At 45.4% G+C, this 12,628-nt stretch overlaps 1 protein-coding gene across 3 annotated transcripts in view; it reads left to right on the top strand.

Annotated features, from left to right (window-relative positions):
- Positions 1-3,700: 3,700 nt before the first annotated feature.
- Positions 3,701-12,628, top strand: part of AKT3 (AKT serine/threonine kinase 3) — a 214,831-nt gene continuing 205,903 nt past the window's right edge. Inside the window, exons 1-2 of one of the 3 annotated variants that reach the window (XM_054712922.1) lie at positions 3,701-3,943; positions 5,898-5,993. The gene's annotated coding sequence lies outside the window, so the exon portion shown is untranslated. Of the gene's footprint in view, positions 3,944-5,296; positions 5,314-5,897; positions 5,994-12,628 lie in introns of those variants that run through there. The other 2 variants (XM_054712923.1, XM_054712924.1) reach the window with 2 other exon arrangements.

Here is a 12,628-nt window from a genome sequence, read left to right as displayed (position 1 = left end):
ATATAGTCACATTCACGGTAGAGGAATTTAGCTGGCTGACCACTCACTATGTGTTAGATACTACTGAGTATTTCATCACCTTTACTTCTCTTAATAAGCAGTTGAAGTGGTTGTAACTGTCATTTCACACGTGAGGAGGAAATGAAGGTTTAGAAAAGCTCAGCAACTTGCCTGAGACATAAATTCTGTTGAGACAGGATTTGAACTCAGGTCTGCGCGTCTCCGAAGTGCGTTCGTGACCTTCCCAATAAGCCATCCAAGAGGAAAGTGCTTTGTAGACTGCTCAGAGAGCAGAGGTAGGTGTATCTGTCCAGTTGTTCATTCATTTATTCAACAAACACGTATTTTATGCGTGCTATGTGCCATGTCCTACACACTGGGCACAAGAGGTCCTTTTTAATATGACACGAAGCAGTAACTTAATTTTTGTTACCTGATGTCCTGAAATTCTAAATGTACCTTCTAGTTTCAATTACCCCCCACAAATGGTGGAACAGAAATAAGCTCTCAATATCTCATTTACTCATTTCTAGTCGAGAAGGGCGAATACTTTTCTTACGATGCATAAATTTCTACTACGGAGAGATGCTAGTCTTAAGAAGATCTGGCTTAATAAAGAATGAGCCCTAGCCAGTTTGGCTCAGTGGATAGAGCATCGGGCCTGTGGACTGAAGGGTCCCAGGTTCAATTCTAGTCAAGGGCATGTACCTCAGTTGCAGACTCCTTCCCAGACTGGGCCCTGGTCGGGGTGCGTGCAGGAGGCAACCAATTGATGTGTTTCTCTCACATCGATATTTCTCTGCCTTTCCCTCTTCCACACTCTCTAAAAACCAATGGAAAAATATCCTCAGATGAGGATTAAAAAAAACAATGAGGGCGTTTTCTCCAAAATTTAGGAGGGACAGTCTCATGGATGGACATGCTGCTGTTCCCCATATTATTAGGGTGTGATGACAGTGAAGAGGAGAAAGCCAGCAGACATTCTGTATGAGGTACCATCACACCACAACTGGCAGATTCTGCCAATTCATGATGGCACAGTCTGAGAGAAAGAATGATGTTGTTTAAATAATCATAGCTCTGCCCTGCTCAGTGTTACCTCGGTTGGTTGCAGCATCATCCCATATCAAGGGGTCTCGGGTTCGATTTCCGGTCAGGGCACATACCTAGTTGTGGGTTCCATCCCTGGTTGGGGTGCCTGCAGGAGGCAACCGATCAATGTTCTTCTCTCACATTGATGTTTCTCTCTCTCTCCCTCCCTTCCTCTAAGATCAATTAAAAAAAAAATAGTTCTATAATAAATAATAATTCTGTAATAAAAACTAACACGCCTTTATTATAGAAGTTGATGAAATTACTACAGTATAAGAGCAAAGTAGAGCAGAAATAGAAGTTTACCATTTTTCAAATACTCTACATGAAGTCTGGAGTATGTACTCCATGGTAGTTTATACAATTCTTAATTTTAGGATTTAATCCAGCTAAGATTTAACCCAATCTGATGAGCCTACGCAATGTGTTTTGAGGCAGTATGGCTAAGACAAATTTGGTTAAAATTTAACAAATATATTGGTTAAAATTGGAAACAAATGAAAATTGCAATCAATAAGATATATCTAGTAATTTAGACTAGCACAATCTCAAAGTCAAATATTTAAAAGCTTTCCAGAGCACTGCTCCCCCCCCCCGCCCCTTTTAGTGCTGGTGTCATAAGGAACTACTTTCTTTAAAAATAAAAAGTGGGTTGGGTTACTGTAGAATAAAAATCTGACCCATTTTTGTCATTTACAGCAAGAAATCTGTAACCGAGTTATTTTGCCAACAGGGACTGTCAGAGGTCTGATAATTATGGGAATAAATTATGTATATTTTCTACACTGACAAACTGAATAAATTATATGCAGTCTTTTACTTTTCAGTTTACTCACCAGTCCATGATGTGCTGGGAAATTTGGGAAAAGGAAAAAAGCAGCAACCGAGGACTTTTCTCTTGGGCAAATTGTGTATCTTAAAAATGGCAAAGTTTGTTCTAGAATGGTCAGGGAAATGTTACCCTTACAAGGGGAGAGAATTGACTTAAAAAAACACACCACACTGTTTCTTTATTAGATTTATACGCCTGTCCACCATCCCAATAGATGTGCATTTCATAAGAGATGTGGACATCGATGGATTAATACAACTCACTGTGTAAATACTAGGGATCTAGCATAAAAAGGGTCCCAGGTTCGATTCCGGTCATGGGCACATGCCTGGGTTGCCGGCTCGGTCCAACCTGCAGGAGGCAGCCCATCAATGATTCCTTCTCATCATTGATGTTTCTCTCTCTCTCTTTTCCTCTCTGCAATATATATATATATATATATATATATATATATATATATATATATATATATATATATATATATTCACTATATAAATACTAGGGACTTGGTATAAAACCATGGGTACCATCACAATGTTGTCAGGACATGGAAAAGCAGAGAAGAAAGTGCAGGTCAAGAGGAGAAACTCTTCTACAGAAAGAAGCCAAAAGCATTAGCAAGAATCTTGATTGGGAGACTTAACACGTGCACATCCACAAGGTTTGAGTCCTGTAGCGGAATAACATTTTTTTCCCCCCAAAGAGCTCTAGAATCGACAAAACACGTTGTCAGAAAAAGCAAAACCCAAAACAACCACTTCTTTTGTAACTGTAAGGAGTGTGATGTATGGTAAAATATGGCCAACTTTGCAGAAACAGGAGCCATGAACTTCACCAGAAAGAAATGCATCCTCTTCGCAGGGAACGCGGTCCGCCAGGGCTCCCCCAAAGTCAATGGCAACGAGCAGCCCCCCACAAGGTGTGATTTTAAAAGGGAATTGCGATCCCAGGGCAACCTGCGTCCCGAGTGTGGGCTGACGCTGGCGGGCAGCGCTGCGGGGGGCCTGGGTGGGTTCCTGGGCTGGACAGTGGGGTCCCCGGGGCCAGGGCGGACCGGATCCAGCAGGCTGGGGGCTGCCCCCCGAGGTGCAGAGGGTGGGGTCCCCTCCTCCGGCGCCGGGCTCCCGGGGGTACCCCGCCCAGGGCACCGCACTGCCAGGTGCGCCCCCCGCGCCGACCTCCCGGAGCCGCGCGGGGGGCGGCGGGTGCTCCCCGGGCAGCGCCTCCCCGCGCGGCCTCCGGTGCCGCCACGAGGGCGCGGGGAACCCCGGCCCTTCCCGCCGGGACCGCGGCCCCGCTCCCGGCCCCGCTCCGGCGGCGTCTCGGGCCGGGCTGCCGGGGGGATGTTCTCGCGAGAGGAGCGGGCGCGGGGCGCCGCGGGTCGGGGGCGCGGGGAAGCCCGAGGCGAGGCCGGCGGGGAGGGCGCGCGGGCGGCGGGCAGGCCGGGGACGCGGGGAAGCCGCTCCCGCCGCCGCGAGCCAGCCCTGACGTCAGGAGTTTTCCTCAAAGTCAACAACCAGCCCCGCGGCGGCGGCGGCCCCGCGAGGCAGGGGGGCGGGAGGCGGCGGGGACCCCGGCGGGGCGCGCCCGGAGAGGAGGCCGGAGCCCCCCGCCCCGCCGCGCGTCCGGGGCCCGAGCCGCCCCGCCGCCCGCCCGCCCGCCGCGCCCGGCCCCCGCCCCGCGGGCCGCCCGGAGAACTGACGGGGCCGCCGACATCCGATTCCCAGCGAGTCCCCGCCTCCTCCTCCCCCGCCCGCCGCCGCCTCCCGCGCCAGCGCCGCGGCCCGGCCCGGCGGCTCCCTCCCCTCCCGCAGCCCCGCGCCTGCCCTCCCGCCGCACCGGGCTCCAGGGGGCCAGAGCTCTGCGGGGTGGGGGGAGGACAGGAGGGGAGGAGGAGGGAGGGGGGACCCCCGAGTCGCCCCCTCTCCTCCCCCCGCCCCCCCGGCTCCATCCTCCGCCGCCGCCCGAGCAGCTGCGGGGCCGCCGCCGCCGCCGCCGCCGCCGCCGCCGCCTTTGCAGGTAACAGCCACCGCCCCCCACCCGCGCCCCCTCCCCCCGCGCCCCCTTCCTCGGACCCCGGCCCGGCCCCCTCGGGCGGGGGGCCGGGGGTTGTCTGGGTTGTCCCTGCGCCGGGGGCGTGGGCGGGGGCTGGGTCAGGAGGCTGGGGTGTGGGTGTGGGTGGGAAGGCCGGGGATGCCCGGCGCGGGGACACGGGCACCCCCTCACTTTCCGGGTGGGGGGATCTGGGGGGGCGGCGGCGGCGCGCGGGGGGCCGGGGCAGGGTTCCCCGGCCTAGCGGTACCGGCCGCGTCTGGGCTGCCCCGGCCCTGGCGCCTCCCGTCTCTGCGCAACTCCGCGCGCGCGCCCCCCCCCGCTCCTCCCCGGTCTCCCCGCCGGCCGCGCGGCGTGGGGAGGGGGCGCCCGTGGGCCGGGGGCGGCGGCGAGGTTATGTAACGCGCGTGGAGCCCGTGGCGGCGTGTTTGGGTTGGGGGGAGGGGGCTGTCTGCGTGCGCCCCGCCCGGGCCGCCGTGCGCGTGGGGTGGGGTGCAGCCGAGGATGCGCCGGCGTCCCCGGGGTCTCCTTCCTCCTCCGCCCGCCCGGCCGGCGGCGCGCGGGGAAGACGGCGCGGGTGGGGTGGGGTGGGGTGGGTGGGTGCGGGGGGCGGCGGGCGGCGTGCCTGTCTGTGTGTTTCCTAGTCGTGGGGTTGGATCCGCTGGGGAGTTGTGCGCTAAGAATAGAAACGTGCGGAAGATGCTGGTTTGGCGGATCCAGGGATGCTGTCGCTGCTGGTGGCGGCGGCGGCGGCTGGGCTGCAAGTAAACAAACCGGCCTCTCCTCTCTCTCTCTCTCCCTCTCTCTCCCTCTCTCTCTCGTCCATCTCCTCCTGCGCATCGGTCTGCATCAGCCATGATGCTGCTGGTGGGCCCTCCGGAGCCCCAAGTTGGGAAAGCTCGCCGCCGCTGGCTGGGTTCGCCCTGGCTCCTTGGCGGGGTCACCCCGCGTTCGGGATTTCCCGGGAAGCTGCCGTTCAGGCCAGATTGCATCTCTCTCCAAGCGTCAGGTTTCCAATAGCGATCGTGGGTGTTGATCTTGAGAAAGCAGAGGCAGTGCCTGCCCACAGGTCAAGGGTGGGATGGATGCTCCCCGTTCTCCCATCAGAATAATGGTAGGAAAATAAAAAACCAGCTCCTTCCACCTGGGCGGGGATTGGTCGAGAGAGAGAGAGAGAGAGAGAGAGAGAGAGAGAGAGAGATTCCAAGATAGAAAGTCAGGGGTGGACTTGAGGTGTCTGCTGGCTAATTGTGAGCATTAATAAGATGGTCACGACTTTTTTTTTTTTTTTTTTTGGCAGTTCATACATTGCCAGTTGCCTCAAACCATCCATCAAGGTATGCGTGTGCCCCTTATTTGGGAAAGCGTGGGTCACACAGCTTTGAGTACACTCAAGTCATTAGCCAACCCACTGGGTTTCATTTTTGCTGGGAGCTCCTTAAAGTAGATGGTACATTATTAGGAAATAACTGAAAGAAAACAAAAAACAAAAGAAAGGTGGAAGAGTCCAATAAAAATGGTTTAGGAAACTTTGTCTTCAGAACTTGAGTGTCATTGCAAAATATGTATAAATGCATATGAATATTCCAAGAGGTGGTAGTTTAATACACACACACATATACACATATTCACGACATGGTTGTTTAAAACATGAGCATATTCATTAAAATACTTATGAATAAATTACTAGTTTTCTGAGGTATACGATTGAAGGCACGCTTCTTTGCATATATGCGGTTGTTCATGTGGAAATAGCACAATCATGAATAAACGCTAATACAAGAATAAACTTTCATGCATTCACAACTGTACACCCACCCGCCTTTGCCCCGCAATTTTCTTTTGGCAATATGCAATCTTGACTTTGAAAGTTTACCGACGAGATGGTACTGAAGATCTGCTTTTTTGCTTTTCTCACCAGGTTGACCCCACTATCTTGAATTGGCTTGAGCTTCTTTTTAAAAGTGAGAGGAGAGCATATATCACATGAATGAGATGGCATTGGAATTAGATGAAGGTAGATTTTTTTGGTTCAGCTATATATTTGTACTGTGTATTTGCGGTAGCGTGTTTGCTTCCAGTGTAAAAAAAAAAACTAAAGTAACTGCAAAATAATTTATGAAACTATTACTTGTATTCATTTTGTCCCAGACACTTAGCCTTTCTGTGATTTAGTGAATTATTTTCATTTTAAAAATTCATTTTAAATTTGATATTGACTTAAAAATTCATTTTAAATTTGATATTGACTTAGTTTAAATTGTGTTTGTCAGAGTACTTAAGAGTTCTTCTTTGGACGTTTTGTTGTTCATGTAAGTTTATGGCTGTAAAGTATTTTAAATAAGATTTCATTCATTCAACAAATATTAGAATGTGAACTGTATGATGGGGCTGGTTGATTGAGAACCTTTTTTTTTTTTTTTACATTTTATTCAGAAGATCACATCCATTAGAAAGAAAATTTATTTTCAGATCACTGTGAATCTAAACACGTTTTGCTTAAACACATCACGGGACAACTGTGCTTATTAGCACAGAGTCTTGTGCAAAGTAAGGATCTAAGATTTTTTAAACTCCAGCTTTTGATTTAAATGTGAGAGGTTTTCTTTCTTACAGAAATTCAATGGGAATTTCCAAGTATTTGGATTTCTTTAAAAAGAGGAACCCATTTTACAAATTGATTTTGTGGAAGTTTAGAGTTTACTTAAACTTTGCATATCTTTGTGAAAGGAGAGCTACACTTTTTGTTGTTGTGTTATACCTTTTAAGGTCAAGAGTTCACCCTTGGGAAGCTCAGGCAATCATTGTTAACTAGGTGTTAATTGGATTTTATCATGATTTGATAGGATCTTGTTTTTAGAGTGTGATTAAGTTTCAACATTAAAAAATATTTCATTTGAAACCATTTAGAATTGAATAACAACATGCAAGACAGAAAAAGAAGCCATTCCGTTTTTAAAATATATATATTTTTATTAAATTGATTGGTGTCAACATGAACGTATAGGTTTCAGGTGTGTTTTTCTATGTTAGAAGCCATTTCATTTTGTTTTGACTAAATCAGTCTTGTAATTTGACTTGCATTTTTATTTTTCTTAAATTAATTTTAAAAATGCACAATCAGTTTTTACAGATTCGTTAGAATACATAGATCATTTAAGATTGTTCTGTTTTTAACTTAAGGTTTCAGAGTTCACATCAGTATTCTAAATCCTGGTTTCCTACAGCATGCACTGTTCTGTTATTTTATTTTTTTATATATATTTTTATTGATTTTACAGAGGAAGGGAGAGGGAGAGAGCGATAGAAACATCAGTGATGAGAGAGAATCATTGATTGGTTGCCTCCTGCATGCCCCCTACTGGGGATCAGGCCTGCAACCCGGGCATGTGCCCTTGATCAGAATCGAACCCGGGACCCTTTAGTCTGCAGCCCGGGACCCCACTGAGCGAAACCGGCCAGGGCGCATGCACTGTTCTGTAGTCTCCTGCAAAGATAGCCCTGAACCATCAGATGTTAACTTACTTATTTTATCATGGTCTTTCATGGATGATAGAGTTTCAGTGCAGCGTTCTTGGTAGCCAATGCCTGGTGAGTCCTTGCCATGTGCCAGGCACCGTTACATGTGACCAACATGTATGTATATATGCATTTAATCTTCATGACCGTCCCTGCTACATTTTTTTAAAAGTGATTTAAACACGAGAAAAACACTAATTCTGGTGTATAAAAATCCATCTCATTTTAACTTCCCTCATTCTGAAACACTTTTCTTTTAGTATTTTTCCTAACTTGTTTATACCTGTTAGAGTTCACAGTGACAATGCTAACTTTCCATAACGTAGTATAACCGTTTTCCCAGAAATCAAGTTAATGTAGATTGACTGACCCATCATCACATCCTTTTTCATTTCAGTTTTTTCAAATGCTGAATTAACTGCCTCCAATGTTTACGTATTTTATTGTAGCACCAGTGTATTAGATGTTAATGTACGTCCTGTGCCGGGTAATCTTCAAATAGTAGTTGATAGAGAAATTGACATATGCTTCTTGAGCCATGGGTTTGCTTTCTTAGTTCTTTTCCTTTTCAGTACTCTATATGTATTTCATGCCAACTGCACATATTTTACACACCCAAATAGGTATATTTTCCTAGTATTCAAAGGGAAAAGTAAAAAAAATAAAATAAAAATGACTAGCCCAGATCACTAGAAGACTTCCAAGTGTGAATTTCTCGCCCCTGTGTTAAGAAATCCTGTGTTTGTGGGGCTGCGGATGGGAGAGCGAGGAAGATGTTTTTTTTGTTAGGATTGGAGTTGGTGTTGGAATGTCTCATCTTCCCAACTATATTAGACTTTGGTGGACAGGAACTGTCTAGTCACAATACTGCTAGCTAAGATGTCAGTTACAAATGAAGTAGCTAGCGGATTTGAACTTGAAGAATCATAAACGTGAGCTCTGAGGAGCTCTTTGGAGTTCCTCGGATGCTCTGTGTCTTTGTTTCTATGGCGAAGGAGATACAGGCACAGAGAGTTCAGGGACCGGCATCGCTCTGGTGGGGCCGGTTGGGAAAAGCCACCCAAATGTGTAGGCTTGTCCATTGCTCTTCGGAACATGCCATACCTACAAGGTACCTCTCCCTTTAATTGGCGGTAAAAGGTCAGGCTGGTTCTTGGCATTTAGTGGACCGTGTACCAGTTGTGTTTTGTGTGTAAGGTGAACTCTTTTTCCATTTCATAATCATCAGGGAGGTCCCGGGACAGAGTTTGGAAGGATCTTACATGTGTATTGGGAAAATATGGCCAACTGTGCCACCAGAATTCTTACAGTAGCAGCTCTCCACCTGGCCCTGTAGTATAGGTACCTATGCATGGAGACAAGCCACAGTCTACAAGAGGAGTGTTGGGGATAATTCGTCAATAGCTTGCCCAGTGTTTTAGGACTCAGAAGGATCCAATAAGCGTTTTCCTAGTTAGTTCCATATTAGAATATTAAATGTATCGCTCAGCACAAGTGCTTTTCTTTTTTTATCCTCACCTGATGATATGTTTATTGATTTGAGAGAGAGAGAGAGAGAGAGAGAGGAGAGAGAAACATCTATCCGTTGTCTCCTTGCATGTGCCCGGACAAGGGTTGGAACCCCCAGTCTAGGTACGTGCCCTGACCAGGAATCGAACCTGCAGCCTTTTTGGTGTAAGGAACGATGCTTCAACCAGCTGAGCCACCCGGCTGGGGCGCAGGTCGCTTGTTGGATGAATAGTGGCTGTGTTGGCTGAAATGGCGTTTAAATACCCTAATCAGGTGTGGGGAAGAGGGAGGAAACGCTTTATGGTTTTGTATGTGTATTTCAAAGTTGGCCGAGTTGGTTTTTAAGAATTGGCAGTTGTGAAGAAGGGCTCTGTTGTGGGGAAGTCAGAAACGTGCCTGTGTTTATGCAGGTATCCCCCATAATGTAACGCTCAGCGGAGATATTTACAGAAAGACTTTGAAGGAAATCCACCAGGTGTATTATTGTACCCTGAAGAGAGGAAAGGTATTCGAAATATATGATTTGTGCGGCCCACTTCCCTATGGGTTATGTTTTTTTCACAGGATTATAACCCTGGAGAAGGACAGCCTGGCTTTTAGAGTTACTTGTGCAGAGCAGGTTGCCTTGAATTTCGCTTCCATTTCAGTATTTTTTTTTCTTTTCCCTCAAATCCTTTCAAAAGCTTCACAGAGCTTTACGCACTTACGGCACACATTAGTTTCACCTATTTCTTGTGCCTAGGTGCATACCGTAAAATTATATTATGGTTACCCTTCACCAGCATTAGTATTTCACAGTAGCAGCGTTCTCATGTCTTTGAACATGTTATCTTCATGAATGCAGTTTGACTAGCATATCTGAAGTATGTGAAAAGTTGCGGTGCAGAGCGAGTATTATGCTGCATCATGTTAATCACAGCCACGTTTATAGCTTAGAGAAAGTTGTGTTATAGAATTGTACTGTGGCCTTTAACTTTGAAATTAACACAGGAGATTGTCAACCTAGGTTAATTACAACCTTTGTAAAAAAGAGAATGGCTGAGGTGCCCCTTTCACTTTGTCACCCTGCTTCTCCTCTGCAGTTATCATTTCATCTGTGATGCCACACTGATAGGTATTTAATTTCTAATTTATTGGAGAACATTGTGCTTGACTGGACCTCTGAAGAATAATTTGCTACAAACGAATGTTCAGAGCTCGTCTCCAATGTTACACATATGTTCAAGCGTTCATGTAATGGTTGGTAGAAAGCACACCGACCTGATTGAAGACTTGAATTGCGTGTAGTCACTCTTGCTTCCTGTCACTTAACTCGTTCTGGTCCCTGTGGGGAAATCATGTCGTCATTGGTTGGTCACAGGTTTCCTAGGGAGCACATTAATAGCAAATTATTAAAGGTTTGGAAACAGATTTTCAGTACTTTGTTTTGCTTGTCTCCCTGTATACTTACTGTATAGTCCCTGTCACAGAGCAGACAATCAATACATATTTATTAACCGAATATAGGCATATTATATGTTTGAGTGAATGATACTTTTACAGGATGTTTGAAGAAGTTACAGTTTGTGCTTAAACTTGAATGGTTGGTTGTCATAAGTAAAGAGATGCCTTTAAAATATTCTTACCCATATTATTAAGAAAATATGCCGTTCTTTTTCTTTTTCCCTCCCATAGTGGATAATTTTGGGTAGTGTTGATGCTTGATTTGTTTGGGAATTGAAACTTGAGCATCTCAACAAAAAAAATGTCAAATATGTTGAGAACGAAAGGATAATTTTAATGTGTGATAGTCCTTACAGTTAATAGAGGTCTATAGGAAATGTACTTCAATGGACAGGGACGAATATTTACTATGATTTTAATTATTTACATATAGGTGCTTCCATCATGTTCAAGTTCAGTTTGGTTTTAAGATGGCTTTCTGTTGACTCAGGACGTTAGCTTGTTTAGTCTGTTTTTTATTAAGCTGAATCTTCATTCCTTGTTTTAGCCACTGGTTTATTCCATATTTGTTGAGCATCTATTATATGTCAGGCACTGTCAACTTGTTTTACAAATAAAAATGCTATTGAATGAGGTAAAAGATGTGAAAATGTTTTTTTTCAGTTGTAAAATGACATTCAGGTACAATTATCATCATCAAATTCTCAAATAGTCTGAACAAAAGTACCCTTATTATAACCACTTTGTGTAAATTCTGAATTGAATCTGCCAAGAATTTCATGTGCAATTTTTTTTTATAAGAATGGGAAAAATTAGGTTACTCAGTGATGAAATGTTTAATGAAGTAGGCTTAAAAGAAAAATAAACCAAATTTTGTCTGTTATAGCTCATTGGATAGAACAGATTTCTAGGGAAGTTAGGACTGTTAGGAGGAGGTGAAGTTCACTCTACTTTCCTGAACAGATTACATGCTTCATGTCCAGCTCATCGTTTTGCAGATTAGTGGGGGTTTTTTGTTTGTCCTCATCCAAGGATATTTTTCCATTGCTTTTCTAAGAGAGTGGAAGGAAGGGAGAGAGGGAAGGAGAGAGTGAGAGTGAGAGAGAGAGAGAGAGAGAGAGAGAGAGAGAGAGAGAAACATTGATGTGAGAGAGGCACATGGATTGGTTGCCTCCCGCATGTGGCCCCAGGCTGGGAATCAAGTCTGCACCTGAGGTACAAGCCCTTGACCGGAATCGAACCCAGGACCCTTCAGTCCGAGGGCCGACGCTCTATCCACTGAGCCAATCCACCTAGAGCTGCAGATTAGTATTTTTAACAGACTGAGGGCGAGAGGGTAGATGATGAGGTACAGGAATTGTTGTCATTGCAGGAAAATGAGAGAGTATAACTTGCTGCTTATGAGTTAATAGCATTGTTTTGTTATACAAACGAGCATTTATTTATTTCTAGCATAGTGATACCTTTGAATGTCTTTTAAGTTATGTTCGAAGAATGTGTCATTTCAGTCATTAGAGACTCAGGCGCAACGTTTAAAGCTGAAAGTTATGATTATGGGTAGAATCTGTTCACATTGTAAGTTGCAAATGCATAAACCCTTCTCTGTAATGTGTGGGGTCACTGCCCCTCACAAAGATGATGAATCTTATCCTATTGATTTAACATAGATTTTAACAGTTTAAATATATAAGCGCCAGTGAACATTTTTTTAAATCTGAAATACTAGATTTTGAAACAGTTTCTTTATAAAATGAAGTTCACTGACTTTGGGTTGATGTGGAGATTTCAGCCCCTCGTTTTATACTGGAGAGGCAGTGCTGGTGGAAAGAGCATGTGCCTGGGGCTCTGTATTGGGTCTCCCATAGAGTAGGCCTGTGACCTTGGGCAAGTCTCTATCTATCTTGACCCTGCCCTCAACTGTAAACTGATGGTCGCTTCCAGCTTTAAGATTCTTACAATGAAATGTCCACTTTAAAAAAAAAAATCCATTTTGACAATACTTTTGTTTTTCTAGTGTTTGTTTTTTTTTAAATAGGGGTATGGTTATACATTATTTAAATAGGAAAGTCCACATTTTAAATAGGTTTATTGGATATGGATTATTTTTGGTTATTACTAAGCATTGATCCCTGACCTCTCCCATTTCTAATCCTAAGAGTATTCAGATAGGAGTTTCCCTTT

The sequence above is a fragment of the Eptesicus fuscus genome, chromosome 24, assembly GCF_027574615.1.
Source record: "Eptesicus fuscus isolate TK198812 chromosome 24, DD_ASM_mEF_20220401, whole genome shotgun sequence".
NCBI classification, from domain to species: domain Eukaryota; kingdom Metazoa; phylum Chordata; class Mammalia; order Chiroptera; family Vespertilionidae; genus Eptesicus; species Eptesicus fuscus.
This window is presented reverse-complemented; position numbering and strand designations above follow the sequence as displayed.